The sequence below is a fragment of the Triticum dicoccoides genome, chromosome 6B, assembly GCF_002162155.2.
Source record: "Triticum dicoccoides isolate Atlit2015 ecotype Zavitan chromosome 6B, WEW_v2.0, whole genome shotgun sequence".
In the NCBI taxonomy this organism is placed as follows: Eukaryota; Viridiplantae; Streptophyta; class Magnoliopsida; order Poales; family Poaceae; genus Triticum; species Triticum dicoccoides.
The window spans coordinates 22,044,047-22,056,561 of NC_041391.1; the positions used below are offsets into that span (position 1 = coordinate 22,044,047).

The 12,515-nt window shown below is 46.9% G+C and overlaps 1 pseudogene; it reads left to right on the forward strand.

The window, feature by feature from the left end:
• Positions 1-927: 927 nt before the first annotated feature.
• LOC119320584 lies at positions 928-2,798 on the forward strand (annotated as a pseudogene).
• Positions 2,799-12,515: the final 9,717 nt, after the last annotated feature.

A 12,515-nucleotide genomic window follows, 5' to 3' on the forward strand; every position in this document is an offset into this window, starting at 1 on the left:
AGAGTCGTGTTGTCTGAGTGCGACCTGTCTGGCTAAACGATCCCAAGCTTGCACAGCAGATTCAACCGCGCCTTCTGCTCTGAGCTCAGAGGAGTGACCTTAGAAGGTTGTGTTGCCGGTCTAGAGCTCGTACACCGTGAGTTCACTAGCCAGTGCATGAAGCGACTCGCGTCGGAGATGGCAAGCAGCACCACACAACTGCCCCTCGGAGCCGTGATGAACGCACCACCTGTTAGAGGCAAGTGGAGGCGCGCCCTCCTCCAGGTGCACTACAAAGTGGTTCATACGCGTCAGGTTTGTTACCAAGCGTACGCTTACAATTTTCAGAGGGCGCTAAAGTAGCAAGCCTTCGTCCTCAAATTTATTTTTCATGACACGGGCAAAGCTTGCAAAGTATTTCTAAAAAATGTAAGTGCACAAAGTACTTCAAAATTTGTATTAGTGTTTTCCTCACTTTTTTTTGAGGATACAGCTTTTCTTATCTGGAGCATGTGCTTCTGGGCACACATTTGAATTGTCTTGATCGTTCTCCTAAATGCGCATTTGAATTGTAGCAGCATCTAGATTACAGTGTTTAGTGCACAACGAAGTTACAAGGAAATTTCAGTGCTTAGTAAATTCTCCATATGCAGAGAATTTCATTTTCATGTGCCTTCTATGCAATAGTAAAAAGGGGGGAATTCCAACAAATACATATAATCAAAGGAGGAGATATAATTTTCATAGCAAGTAAACATACCCTTAGGGTGTTAGGTTCAGGCCTTCGGCTTCCAGAAACCACAAGTTGAAGATAAGACAAACAAGTTCATATTGTTCATATTCTTAAATTGGCAATAATAGTTCTTAATCCAAATATTTAACTTTGTCAAAACATGTCCATTGCAGGTATTCAAGAATAATATTGAAAAAACTGATTTAGCCCCAGCTATGATGGAACAAGCAAAAGTTACCCTGCAGAAATGTGATGGACTTCCCCTTGCAATATTGACTATTGGTGGATTCCTAGCCACTAAGCCAAAAAACTTCTAATGAGTGGAGAAAGATGAATGGTCGTATTAGCACTGAATTGGAGATAAATCCTGAACTTAGGACACTAAAGACAATTCTTATGAGGAGTTATGATGGTTTGCCATACCGTCTCAAGTCTGTTTTCTTATATCTGTCCATATTTCCAGAGGACCGCATAATTAGGTGGGGTCGCTTGATGAGACATTGGATTGCAGAGGGCTACTCAAGGGATATGCATGCCATGACTGCAGTTGAAATTTGCCGGAGGTACTTTGATGAGCTCTTGGATAGGAGTATGATCCTGCCCGGGGAAGGCACAGACCATCATGGTCAGAAAATCAATTCTTGCCAACTTCACGATATGATCCGTGAAATATGCATCTCAAAGGCTAGGGAGGAAAACCTTGTTTTCACGCTGGAGGAAGGATGTTGTTTGAGTGACACACAAGGTGCAATACGTCATCTTGTCATAGGCAGCAACTGGAAAAGGGATAAAGATGTGCTGGAGAGCATGTTAGACTTGTCACACGTACGGTCATTGACCGTTGGAGAGTGGAGATCCTTTTTCATCTCCGACAGTATGAGGTTCCTCCGAGTGCTTGACTTAGAAGACACACTAGGATTGAAAGATCATCATCTTGATCAAATTGGGCAGCTCCGTCACCTGAAGTACATTTCTCTACGGGGATATCACAACATTTTATTCCTGCCTAATTCTTTGCAGAATTTGAGGTACCTCAAAACACTGGATGTTAGAGGTACACGTATATATGAGTTGCCAAGAACAATCATGAATCATTGGAAGCTACAGCACCTCCTTGCAGATGGTTATTCTAGCAGAAAAAAACACAATGCCAAGAGAGAGGATCACATTGTTCGTAAGTATGAAGGCTGCACTGATCGTATTTCCACATGTCAAACATGTGGGCATTTTACTATTCAACAACCGTGTTTTCATGAGACCACAAGTTTTAAATGCTGGGTTGAACAGGCATGATATACTCAATCTATGCCGCTTCTCTGATGTGCGTCTATTTGGTGTTGTACTTCCTAGAGTTATTGGCAAATTAAAGTCCCTCCACACACTAGGTTTTGTCGATGTTTCCGGAAGCAATGGAAAAGTCACTCTAAAAGAGCTTGGAGAGCTTACTCAGATGCACAAGCTTAAAGTGGCTGGCATCAGAAACAGTAATGAGTTATGGTCTGCCATTGCTGGTCACAATCAACTTCAATCGTTGTGAGTTGAAGCAGAGGACACGTTGATTTGGAGGAATCAGTTAGATGGCTGTCTGGGTGAGGGCTTGTTGCTACCAAGCAGCTTTGAGAGCCTCACCCTGAGTGGTAAGCTATTAAATGTAACAGGATGGATCTATAAGCTTCGGAATCTCTCCAAATTGGTGCTAATGAAAAGCGAGTTGGGGGAAGATCATGCCATGCAAACCCTTGGGTTTCTACCAAGTCTTGCAGTTCTACGCCCAAAGTGGCAATCGTTCGTTGGGAGACAGCTCCATTTCAAGAGCGCGTTTTTCCCGAGTCTTGTGGTGCTGGAGCTTGTTGGGTTACCCCACCTAGAATCGATGTTGTTTGAAGAAGACACAATGCCTAAGCTTGAGATGCTACAATTTATTCAGTGCTACTGGCTGAAGGATATCTCTGGGTTACCCGTCCTCACAGGCCTCAAGGAAATTCGGTTGGATAGCGATCAGCCTTTCAGCGGAAAACTGAAGGAAGAGGTGCACAGGGAGGTAGCGGAGCATATGAAGCACGTCAGAGTGAATATTGTTGGCTAAAATTTATTTATTTGTATGTATATATAGATTCCCCCGGAGGCCAAAGATTGGTGTGTGTGTATTTGCTCTTGTTATTGTTCCTCTAGTACTTGCTCCTGACTTTGTGTTCCCTTTTTTCTTCTTTTTTGGCTCCTGCTGCAGTTGTGTACTTGCTCGGTGTGAAACTGAATATTTGAGTCAGAATGCGGTTCTTAAGTTTAGTTAGTTCTGAAGGTTCAGAATTCTTCAGTTTTCAAGTATATAGATAGATAGATAGGGCACTGAACATATCGAGGCGGACTTCAGTTGAGAGTTAAATGTAGCCTTCTTTGCTCCCCAATGTGTGTCCGCCATTTAACCTAGTATAGTTGTTATTGTATTATTATTCTACTATACAGTGGGGATGGTGCCTCTAGTAGACGTCTGAAGATGTTTGTTCAAATGTTTTTTTTAAGATTTTTGTTCGCGCAATTGAATTTTATATTTCTCACGTCACATTGTCTTTTTTTTCTATTTTTCTTCTAGCGAATAGGCATTGTAGAACTACTAATTGATGTAGTATTTGCTAATAGAAACACAAACAAAACCGCCTTCAAATGTCTTGTATATTCCTTTGTTTTTTTAGTAGAGCATCGAATGTGATGCAACGACGAAAAAACAAGCAGCGAGACGCGACTTCCCCTCGCGTCGCTCCCGCGAGCGACCGAGGGGACTCACCCGCCGCCGGCCTCTAGGCCTCCTCCTCCCCCTCCTTCCCCTTGCCGCCACCGGTCTGCGCCGCTGGGCAAAGCCCGGTAGGTGCTGGCGGCGGCGGGGCCTCGTCTCTCCCTGGCACGGCGGAGATCGGCGCGGGCCGGCGTTCCTGCGTGGAGGCGCGCTGCTGGACCGGGGCGGCTCGGCGGCGCCCTGGGCTTCCTAGGCGGCGGGGTGGGCTCTACTCCTGGTGTGGGAGGGCCGGCGGTGTTCTATGGTGGCGGAGTGTGCTCGGGGTGGTGGCGAGGGACGGCCAGATCCGATCTGGATTGGGGCGTCTCCTCCGGCCGCTGTCGCAGGCGGCACGGGCATAGGCGGCGCGGGCCGGCCGCCTCCGGTGGCTGCGGGCACTGATGGTGGTCCGGTGTGGTGGTTGGGCTGGTCGCCGGCGGATTCGTCTTGGCCCCCCGGCGGGGTCAGCTGGTGGTTGCGGTGGCCTGTCGTGCTGGTGGTTGTGCGTGCCCGGCGTCTCTCACGCTTCGAGCTCGCCGGGCACGCGGGTTGGGCACTGGCCCGGCGTGGCTGCTGCTCTGGCTGTGGGCGGTGGCGTCGAGGCGGCTCAGCCCTCTGGTGGAGGCTTCCATTCGTCGCCGGCACCACGACGGCTCGGCGGGTTGCCTGCGGCGGCGGCTGGATTTCTAGCGTCAGTTCGTTTGTAGGCGACCTGGTTCGACCTTCGAGCCATCTTCGCAGCGTCCGGCCGCTATCTTCGTCAAAGGGTTGGCCTTCCCCCGCTGTGGTCCATCACTCATCTCGCACCCGGGAGCAGGGCCGAGCTCGTCCCGCGCCCGACAGCAGGACTGACCTCGTCTCATGCCCGGCAGCAGGACCGAGCTTGTCTCGCGCCCGGCAGCAGGGCCATGCTCATCTTGCGCCCGACAGCAGGACCGAGCTCGTCTCGCGCCCGGTGCCGCAGAACGGGTCGATGAAGGTCAAGTTTGGCCGGCCTATTGGGTCTCGGCACTGGGGGCCATCCATGTGCTTTGGTTGGGGTAGCGACGGATCTTGGGTGAGGTGGTGACAAGGTCTTGGATGCCGGGGCGGCGGCCCTGGTGGTGGTTCCGCGGTGCTCATGGGTAGAGCTCGTGGCTTGGTGCTGCCCGGTTATCACGGCCGTGTGGGCGGCGTGGTAGCCGGGGTGTGGCGTTCGTTGGCAGTGAGTGGTGGCCGGGGTGAAAACCTGCTCTATCTTCGGACGGACCGACAACGGCGAAACTCGTTCCCTTCTTGAAGGCGTCGTCGCGGCTCTCATTGCCCGTCGTGTTGCTCTAGGGGAAACTCTGATCCTCGGATCGGGCGGTGTCGGCGCTTCGGTGTCGTTCCCTTCCTGAAGGCGCCGCCTGTGTGCGTGTGTTGTGAGGGTGTGCGCTTGTATCGGATGCTGTTGATCATTGCTTTATATATAAAGCGGGGCGAAAGCCTTTTTCGGTAATATGATGCAACAGTCGGAAGCCAAAACGAGAACTTGCTCTGTCCATATGGATAATACAGAGCACTTGCTCTGCTGTCTTCCTGTACATTCATTGAAATCACAAGCTACTGGCAGGTGCCCTGTAGTTCCTTTGTTGTGGTAGAGCATCGAATGTTAATTAGTCTACTACTTGTAGCTGAAGCCAAGAAAAGAAGAAGTTGCTCTGTTCATATCGGTGGCACAGGAACAGAAAATCCATGTCCCGAGAGAAAAAGCAGAGGTTTGGCACATCATCATCGGCAAACTCAGCAATAGGAAGTGTATTAATTAGTTACTCCTGACAAATCATCAAGAACTGAAAATCCATGGCCTGACAAAGGTAGCACCGGTACTGCATTCAGGAATAGCCATGATAGAGCAGTTTCAATACTGCTTCGTCTTATTCCCCTTAGCAATTGCATGTTAAGGGGTTGTGCTGCTGATACTGCCTTGACCGGACTGAAATGAAGGCTGAACCAAGTCTATTTCTATCAGGTTCTTCTGACGTTCCTTTAAGTGGCCTAACTGAACCCAACCTGTATCTCCTCTGCTCTTAATTTCTACTACTACCCGCTACTGCTGCCTATCCCCATCCCCAATCCTCTGCTCATGTTGTTTGATCTGCTCCGGTCTATCTTCTGCTGTATGTAGGTCCGTAACAGGGAAGGACACTGTGGAGCACAGAAGAATGAGGTGGTGAGAAGGATGGTCAGGAACAACAATGGGGCTCCATTGGTAAGACGTTCTGATCAGTGGTTTTGGATATCCTTAGGCTGAGTCCTATTTCTGCATATATATATATATACACCAATCGAGGAGCAGAGCAGGAGGAGACCATACGCATAGGAGAAAGAGCAAACGGTTGGTTGATAAGAATCCTACGGAGTTGGTATGCTCAAGAAAGGACACTGAAACAGACATGTCGTGGCAAGGCTTCAGTTCGCCGTTGAACCACGTTCCATACACCACCAGGTGGCTGCCTGCCACGGTGTAAGTAACCTGAATGAGTGGCTGCGTGTGGGCCTTCATGTTGAAAAGTGAAAGCGAATAGATCTTAACTCCTAGCCACTTGCTCTGTTTCCCCTCCCGGCTGAACCTTGAGGAGCTGATACCCAACAAAAGTCTAAAACAGTGAAGTAGAGCAAGCAGCAGACATGTCATCATCCTCACAGCCTTTGTTCCTTTCTTTTTCTTAACAAGGTAAACATCATCATAGTACTCCAAACTACAGAACAGCTCCACAACTAATGACTAAATATCTTGAATGTCATGACTGCATCTACCTATGTAGTACGTCCTCACTTTTGCTCAAAAAAAAAATAGTACATCCTCTTACCTCCCTTGCAAATTCCATGTTAAGGAGGAAGGCGATGGACTACATACACATGTATGACAGGCGAAGAACTGTCAGCAGCACAGCCCAGAGAAAAAGCAGAGGTTTGACTTTCACACATTGCCAACAACCTGGACATGTTAACCCCTGAGAAAAAAGATGCATGCATCATGTATGTATGTTTGTTCTCCATTTTTCTGAATTTAGTTGCACGACTGTTTCTTTCTTGTGGTAACTCCCGGACTAACAATTTTGTGACTTTGATTTCTCTTTTCCTTGGAGCAATAGGCGGTTTTTTTCGGAACTCACTGAATTTAGCATGTCATCAAATCAAATGCAGTTTTCAAGTTCAGTTAGAATCATTCATTGATTTCGTTCCGGTATCATCCGACATTGCAGCTGGAATTGGATGCTGGGTTGGCTTTTGTGCTCTGCCAAAAGGAGGACAAACATACATACATGATACATGGTATGTAGCAAGATTAGCGTAAGAGACTCTGCTTGGGTATGTAGTGTTGAGGCTGGACAGCAACAATGCGCTGCACAAATTCACCGACACGGCAAATATGCACACTACACAGCCCCCTTCACTTGTGATGAACTTTAAGGACAACTTCAACCAACAAGTAAGCAGCGGAATAACACAAACAACATGCACAAGTGACACAGGATTTAACGTGGAAAAACCTCCTCAACTTGAGGAGTAAAAAACCACGGCTGTGGACCGACCGGTCCACACAACTTCACTATGAGAATGATGAGTACAAAGTCTTCTCTAGAACCTCTAGAGAAATTTACAACACACTCTCCACGTTGCCAACCGGCAACAGCAACAACAACCACAAGAGGCAAGATTTCAGCACAGCAGAGTTTACACAGCTTCTGTACCCTCCAGTGTTTTGCAAACTGCTCTTAAACCGCTGAACCAAACAACACCAAATTTGGCAGACAAGTAAACACACGAGTTCCTGATATCCCCTCCAAAATTCAGCTCAATCGAACATCGTTTGCCTACCCAAACTGTTCGTCTCCCAAAACTACTCTGTTCTGAAACTGCAGCAGTCAGAGCTGACAAAACCACTCTCAAATCTGATGCTCCACTGACCCAATCCTCAAACCAGCTAACCAGATCGAAGTACTCAAAGTAAGGAACGAGCTCACCAAGTTTGGGGTCGATCCAAGCACGTTTGAGCCTCCAATCACCAGCTTGAACACTGTCTAGTCAGATGCAGCAAATCTGGACAGAACCTCTGCTTCTTCTTCTTCCTCTCTCTCAGGTTGTGTTTTCTCTTGTGTGCTCTCTCTCTCACTCTCACGAATGGCAGCCACCAACAACAAGGGGTGGAGTGGCTAGGGTTTTCTCCTTGCTCCCTTCACCAGGAAACACTCACAACCGTTGCATGCAGAACAGATCAACGGTTCATGTGTGTTGGACTTGTGTGGGCTGATGTTGGGCTGCCAACACACCTCCATGTGGAGGGACTTAGCCCAACAAACTCCCCCTCCCGACATCATGGAGGACCTTACTGCCTTCCGACAGCCATGCCAGCGAGCCGGCGGCATACTTCAAGCTTCTTCTTTGTCACCACTTTAGTCAACATATCAGCCCCATTGTCATCGGTGTGAACCTTCTCAAGTTGCATTTTCTTGGAATACAACACATCTCGAATCCAATGATAACGGACTTCTATATGCTTAGACCTAGAATGAAAGCTTGCATTCTTACTCAAGTGGATAGCACTTTGGTTGTCACAAAACAACACATACTTGTCTTGCTTAAAACCAAGCTCACAAGCCAACCGTTTCAGCCACAGTAGCTCTTAGCTCGCCTCTGTTACAACAATGAATTCAGCTTCAGTTGTATTCAATGCCACACACTTCTGCAGCCCACTTTGCCATGACACCGCTCCCCCTGCATAGGTAACCAAGTAACCTGAAGTAGACTTCCTTCTGTCAACATCTCCAGCCATGTCAGAATCTGAAAAAGCAATCAGCTTTGCCTCACCATCACCGAAGCAAAGTTTCAGATTTGTGCTGCCCCGAAGATATCTCAAAATCCACTTCACGGCTTCCCAATGAGGTTTTCCTGGATTGGACATAAATTTGCTCACAGTACTAACCGCATGAGCAATGTCAAGCCTTGTACACACCATAGCATACATCAAACTCCCAACTGCTGAAGCATAAGGAACATGATGCATTTCCTTTTTTCTGCTCATCAGTGGTAGGACATTGCTTTCTGCTCAACTTGAAATGGGCTGCTAGTGGACAACTCACAACTTTAGCATTTTCCATCCTGAACTTCTGAAGTACTTTCTCAATATACTTCTCTTGAGACAAGTACAACTTGTTGCAATTTCTGTCTCGCTCAATTCTCATTCCGAGAATGTTCTTTGCTGGACCTAAGTCTTTCATAGCAAAACATTTGCTCAACTCCTTTTTCAACTTAGCAATCCTAGAGACATTCTTGCCAACAATCAGGATATCATCAACATAGAGCAATAATATGATGAAATCATCACCTGAGAACCTCTGAATAAACACAAAATGGTCTGAGATACACTTCTTGTAGCCTTGCTCCCCCATGACAGTTTCAAACTTCATGTACCATTGTCTTGGTGCTTGTTTCAGGCCATAGAGACTTTTCTTCAGCTTGCACACATAGCCTTCTTTGCCTTTCACAAGAAACCCCTCAGGTTGCTCCATGTATATTTCTTCCTCCAACTCACCATGAAGGAATGCAGTCTTCACATCCATTTGCTCAACCTCCAAGTTGAGACTTGCTGCCATGCCAAGGATAACTCTTATGGATGTCATCTTCACAACCGGAGAAAAGATCTCATCATAGTCAATGCCTTTTCTCTGGCCGAATCCTTTTACAACTAGCCCGGCCTTGTACCTTGGATGTGATGTGTGCTCTTCTTGCTTGATTCTGTAGACCCATTTGTTCTTCAAAATTTTCTTGCCCTTGGGCAACTTCACCAACTCATAAGTATGATTCTTATGCAAGGAATCCATCTCTTCTTGCATAGCATTTTTCCACTCCTTCTTGTGCAAAACTTCCATTGCATCTGCAAAGCATTCAGGTTCTGAACCGTCAGATAATAACACCACGTATTGATCTGAGGGATACCTGCTGGAAGGAATTCGACCCCTGTTGGATCTTCTGAGTGGAGCAGCTGGTGGACTTTCTGGTGCTGGTGCTTCCTGCTGATCCGGATCATCAACTTCAGCATCATACTCTTGTTGCTGCTGTTGGGGAGTATCTTCTTCACCTGCACCACCATGTACATCATCTTGTACATCTTCTGCATCTACTTCAACTTGCACATGAGCTGGAGCTGCAGGAACTGGGTCAGAATCAATTATGTCTTGCTGCTGCTGAGGAGGAACCTGCCCCTTTGTCTTCACAATATCCTCAATTGTTTGGTCTTCAACAAACACAACATCACGGCTTCTCACAACTTTCCTTGCTATAGGGTCAAACAACTTGTAGCCAAACTCATCACCACCATAACCAAGAAAGATACACTGCCGTGTCTTCGAATCAAGCTTTGACCTTTCATCTTGAGGAATATGAACAAAGGCCTTGCACCCAAAAACCTTCAGGTGGTCATATGAGACGTCCTTGTCACACCAAACCCTGTTAGGAACATCTCCCTGCAAAGGATAACTTGGTGAGAGATTAATAAGATAAACTGCAGTCATCAAAGCCTCATCCCAAAAGTGTTTACGTAGCTTTGCACTTGACAACAAGCATCTAACTCTCTCCACAATTGTCCTGTTCATCCTCTCAGCAAGACCATTCAGCTGTGGTGTCTTCGAGGGAGTAAAGTGATGCCTAATACCTTGCTGCTTGCAATATGCATCAAATGCCCCAATGTACTCTCCTCCATTATCAGTGCGAATGAACTTGATCTTCTTCTCAGTTTCTCTCTCAACCGAGGCTTGGAATTGCTTGAATACACCCAGTACTTGATCTTTGGTCCTCAAAGTGAAGGCCCAAACTTTCCTGGAAAAGTCATCAATAAAAGTCACAAAGTACTTAGCACCACCAAGAGATCTTACCGACATTTTGCAAACATCGGAATGTATCAAGTCCAGCTTCTCGGGCTTCTTGTGAGGAGGTAGAGTCTTGAAGGCAACTCTGTGTTGCTTCCCTGCTAGACAATCTAAACATTTCTTGATGTGAACTCCTTTCACACCCTTCAATAATTTTTTCTTCACTAGCACTGTCATCCCCTTCTCACTCATGTGCCCAAGTCTCTTGTGCCATAAAACACAATGATCATCCTTCTCTAGTGCATTGACAGAAGCACTAAAGAGCTTAGCATGAACATGATACAAAACTGAGACCATTTTACCTCTTGCAACAATCATGTTGCCTTTGGTGAGCTTGTACTGCCCTTTTCCAAAACTGCTCAAGTAATCATCTCCATCAAGCAAACCAACTGAAATAATGTTGAGACAAAGTGCCTCAACATGCCTCACAGATTTGAGGACTAACCTTGTACCATTAGCGGTCTCCAAATGCACATCTCCTTTTCCAATGATGGCTGCTCTATCATTGTTCCCCATCTTCACAACACCAAAATCACCTGATATATAGTTAGTGAAGAGCTCTCTACGAGATGTAGCATGAATGGTAGCACCGCTGTCCGGTATCCAAATCATCTCGTCACCATCCACAAGGTTGACGGTTTCATCAGAAACAACAGTGATCTTCTCCTCAACAGTGGAACTAAATCTGCCCTCATTTTCTTCATGCATAACAAGCATGATGTCCTCTTCTACTGCAGTAACTCGGTTGCCCTCTGTGTCACTATAACTGTCAACTTGCTTCTGATCTTGTTTCTTCTTTTTCTTTTTGTCTTTCTTCCACTTGTCACATTGCCACTTAATGTGGCCCTTCTGATGGCAGTGGTGGCACTCATAATCAGCATACTTGCTTTTTGATTTGCTCCTACCTCTTTCTGCCCCTTTACCTGGACCTCTGCTCTTGCTTCTCCCCCTGGACTGAGTGACTAGCACCTCTGAATGTGAGGAAGAAGTGGCTTCGGCCACCTTTCTGGACTCTTCATTTAGTACCCTGGTTTTCACAAGATTCCAAGTGACAACTCCATTAGGTGCTGAATTGCAAACCGTGACCTTAAAGGTCTCCCAGCTGTCCGGTAATGAGCCTAGTAGCAGCAAAGCTCTCACTTCATCTTCAAATGTTATTCCCATTGAAGAAAGCTGATTTATAATGCCTTGGAAAGTATTCACATGATCTGCAATTACAGTGCCCTCTTTGTACCTCAAGCACATCAATTGTTTGATCAAGAACATCTTGTTTGTACCTTCTTTCCGGGCAAACAACTCTTCCAATTTCTGCCATAAGGTGCGTGCATGTGTCTCATCAATGATATGGTTCAAAACATTGTCATCGACCCATTGCCGAATAAACCCACAAGCTTGGCGATGAAGTACCTTCCACTGACCTTCCTCAATGCCCTCCAGCATCTCAGTGGAGAACACTGGTGTCGGTGTCAAAACCGGCGGATCTCGGGTAGGGGGTCCCGAACTGTGCGTCTAGGCGGATGGTAACAGGAGACAAGGGACACGATGTTTTACCCAGGTTCGGGCCCTCTTGATGGAGGTAAAACCCTACGTCCTGCTTGATTGATATTGATATTGTGGATGTTTACAAGAGTGGATCTACCACGAGATCAAGGAGGCTAAACCCTAGAAGCTAGCCTATGGTATGATTGTTGTAATGTATGTCCTACGGACTAAGGCCATCCGGTTTATATAGACACCGGAGAGGGCTAGGGTTACATAGAGTCGGTTACAATGGTAGGAGATCTACATATCCGTATCGCCAAGCTTGCCTTCCACGCCAAGGAAAGTCCCCTCCGGACACGGGACGAAGTCTTCAATCTTGTATCTTCATAGTCTTGGAGTCCGGTCGATGATGATAGTCCGGCCGATGATAGTTCGGCCGATGGTGGTAATCCGGCTATCCGGACACCCCCTAATCCAGGACTCCCTCAGTAGCCCCTGAACCAGGCTTCAATGACGATGAGTCCGGCGCGCATATTGTTCGGCATTGCAAGGCGGGTTCCTCCTCCGAATAATTCGTAGAAGATTGTGAACACCAGGATAGTGTCCGGCTCTGCAAAATAAATTCCACATTCCACCGTAGAGAGAATAATATATACAC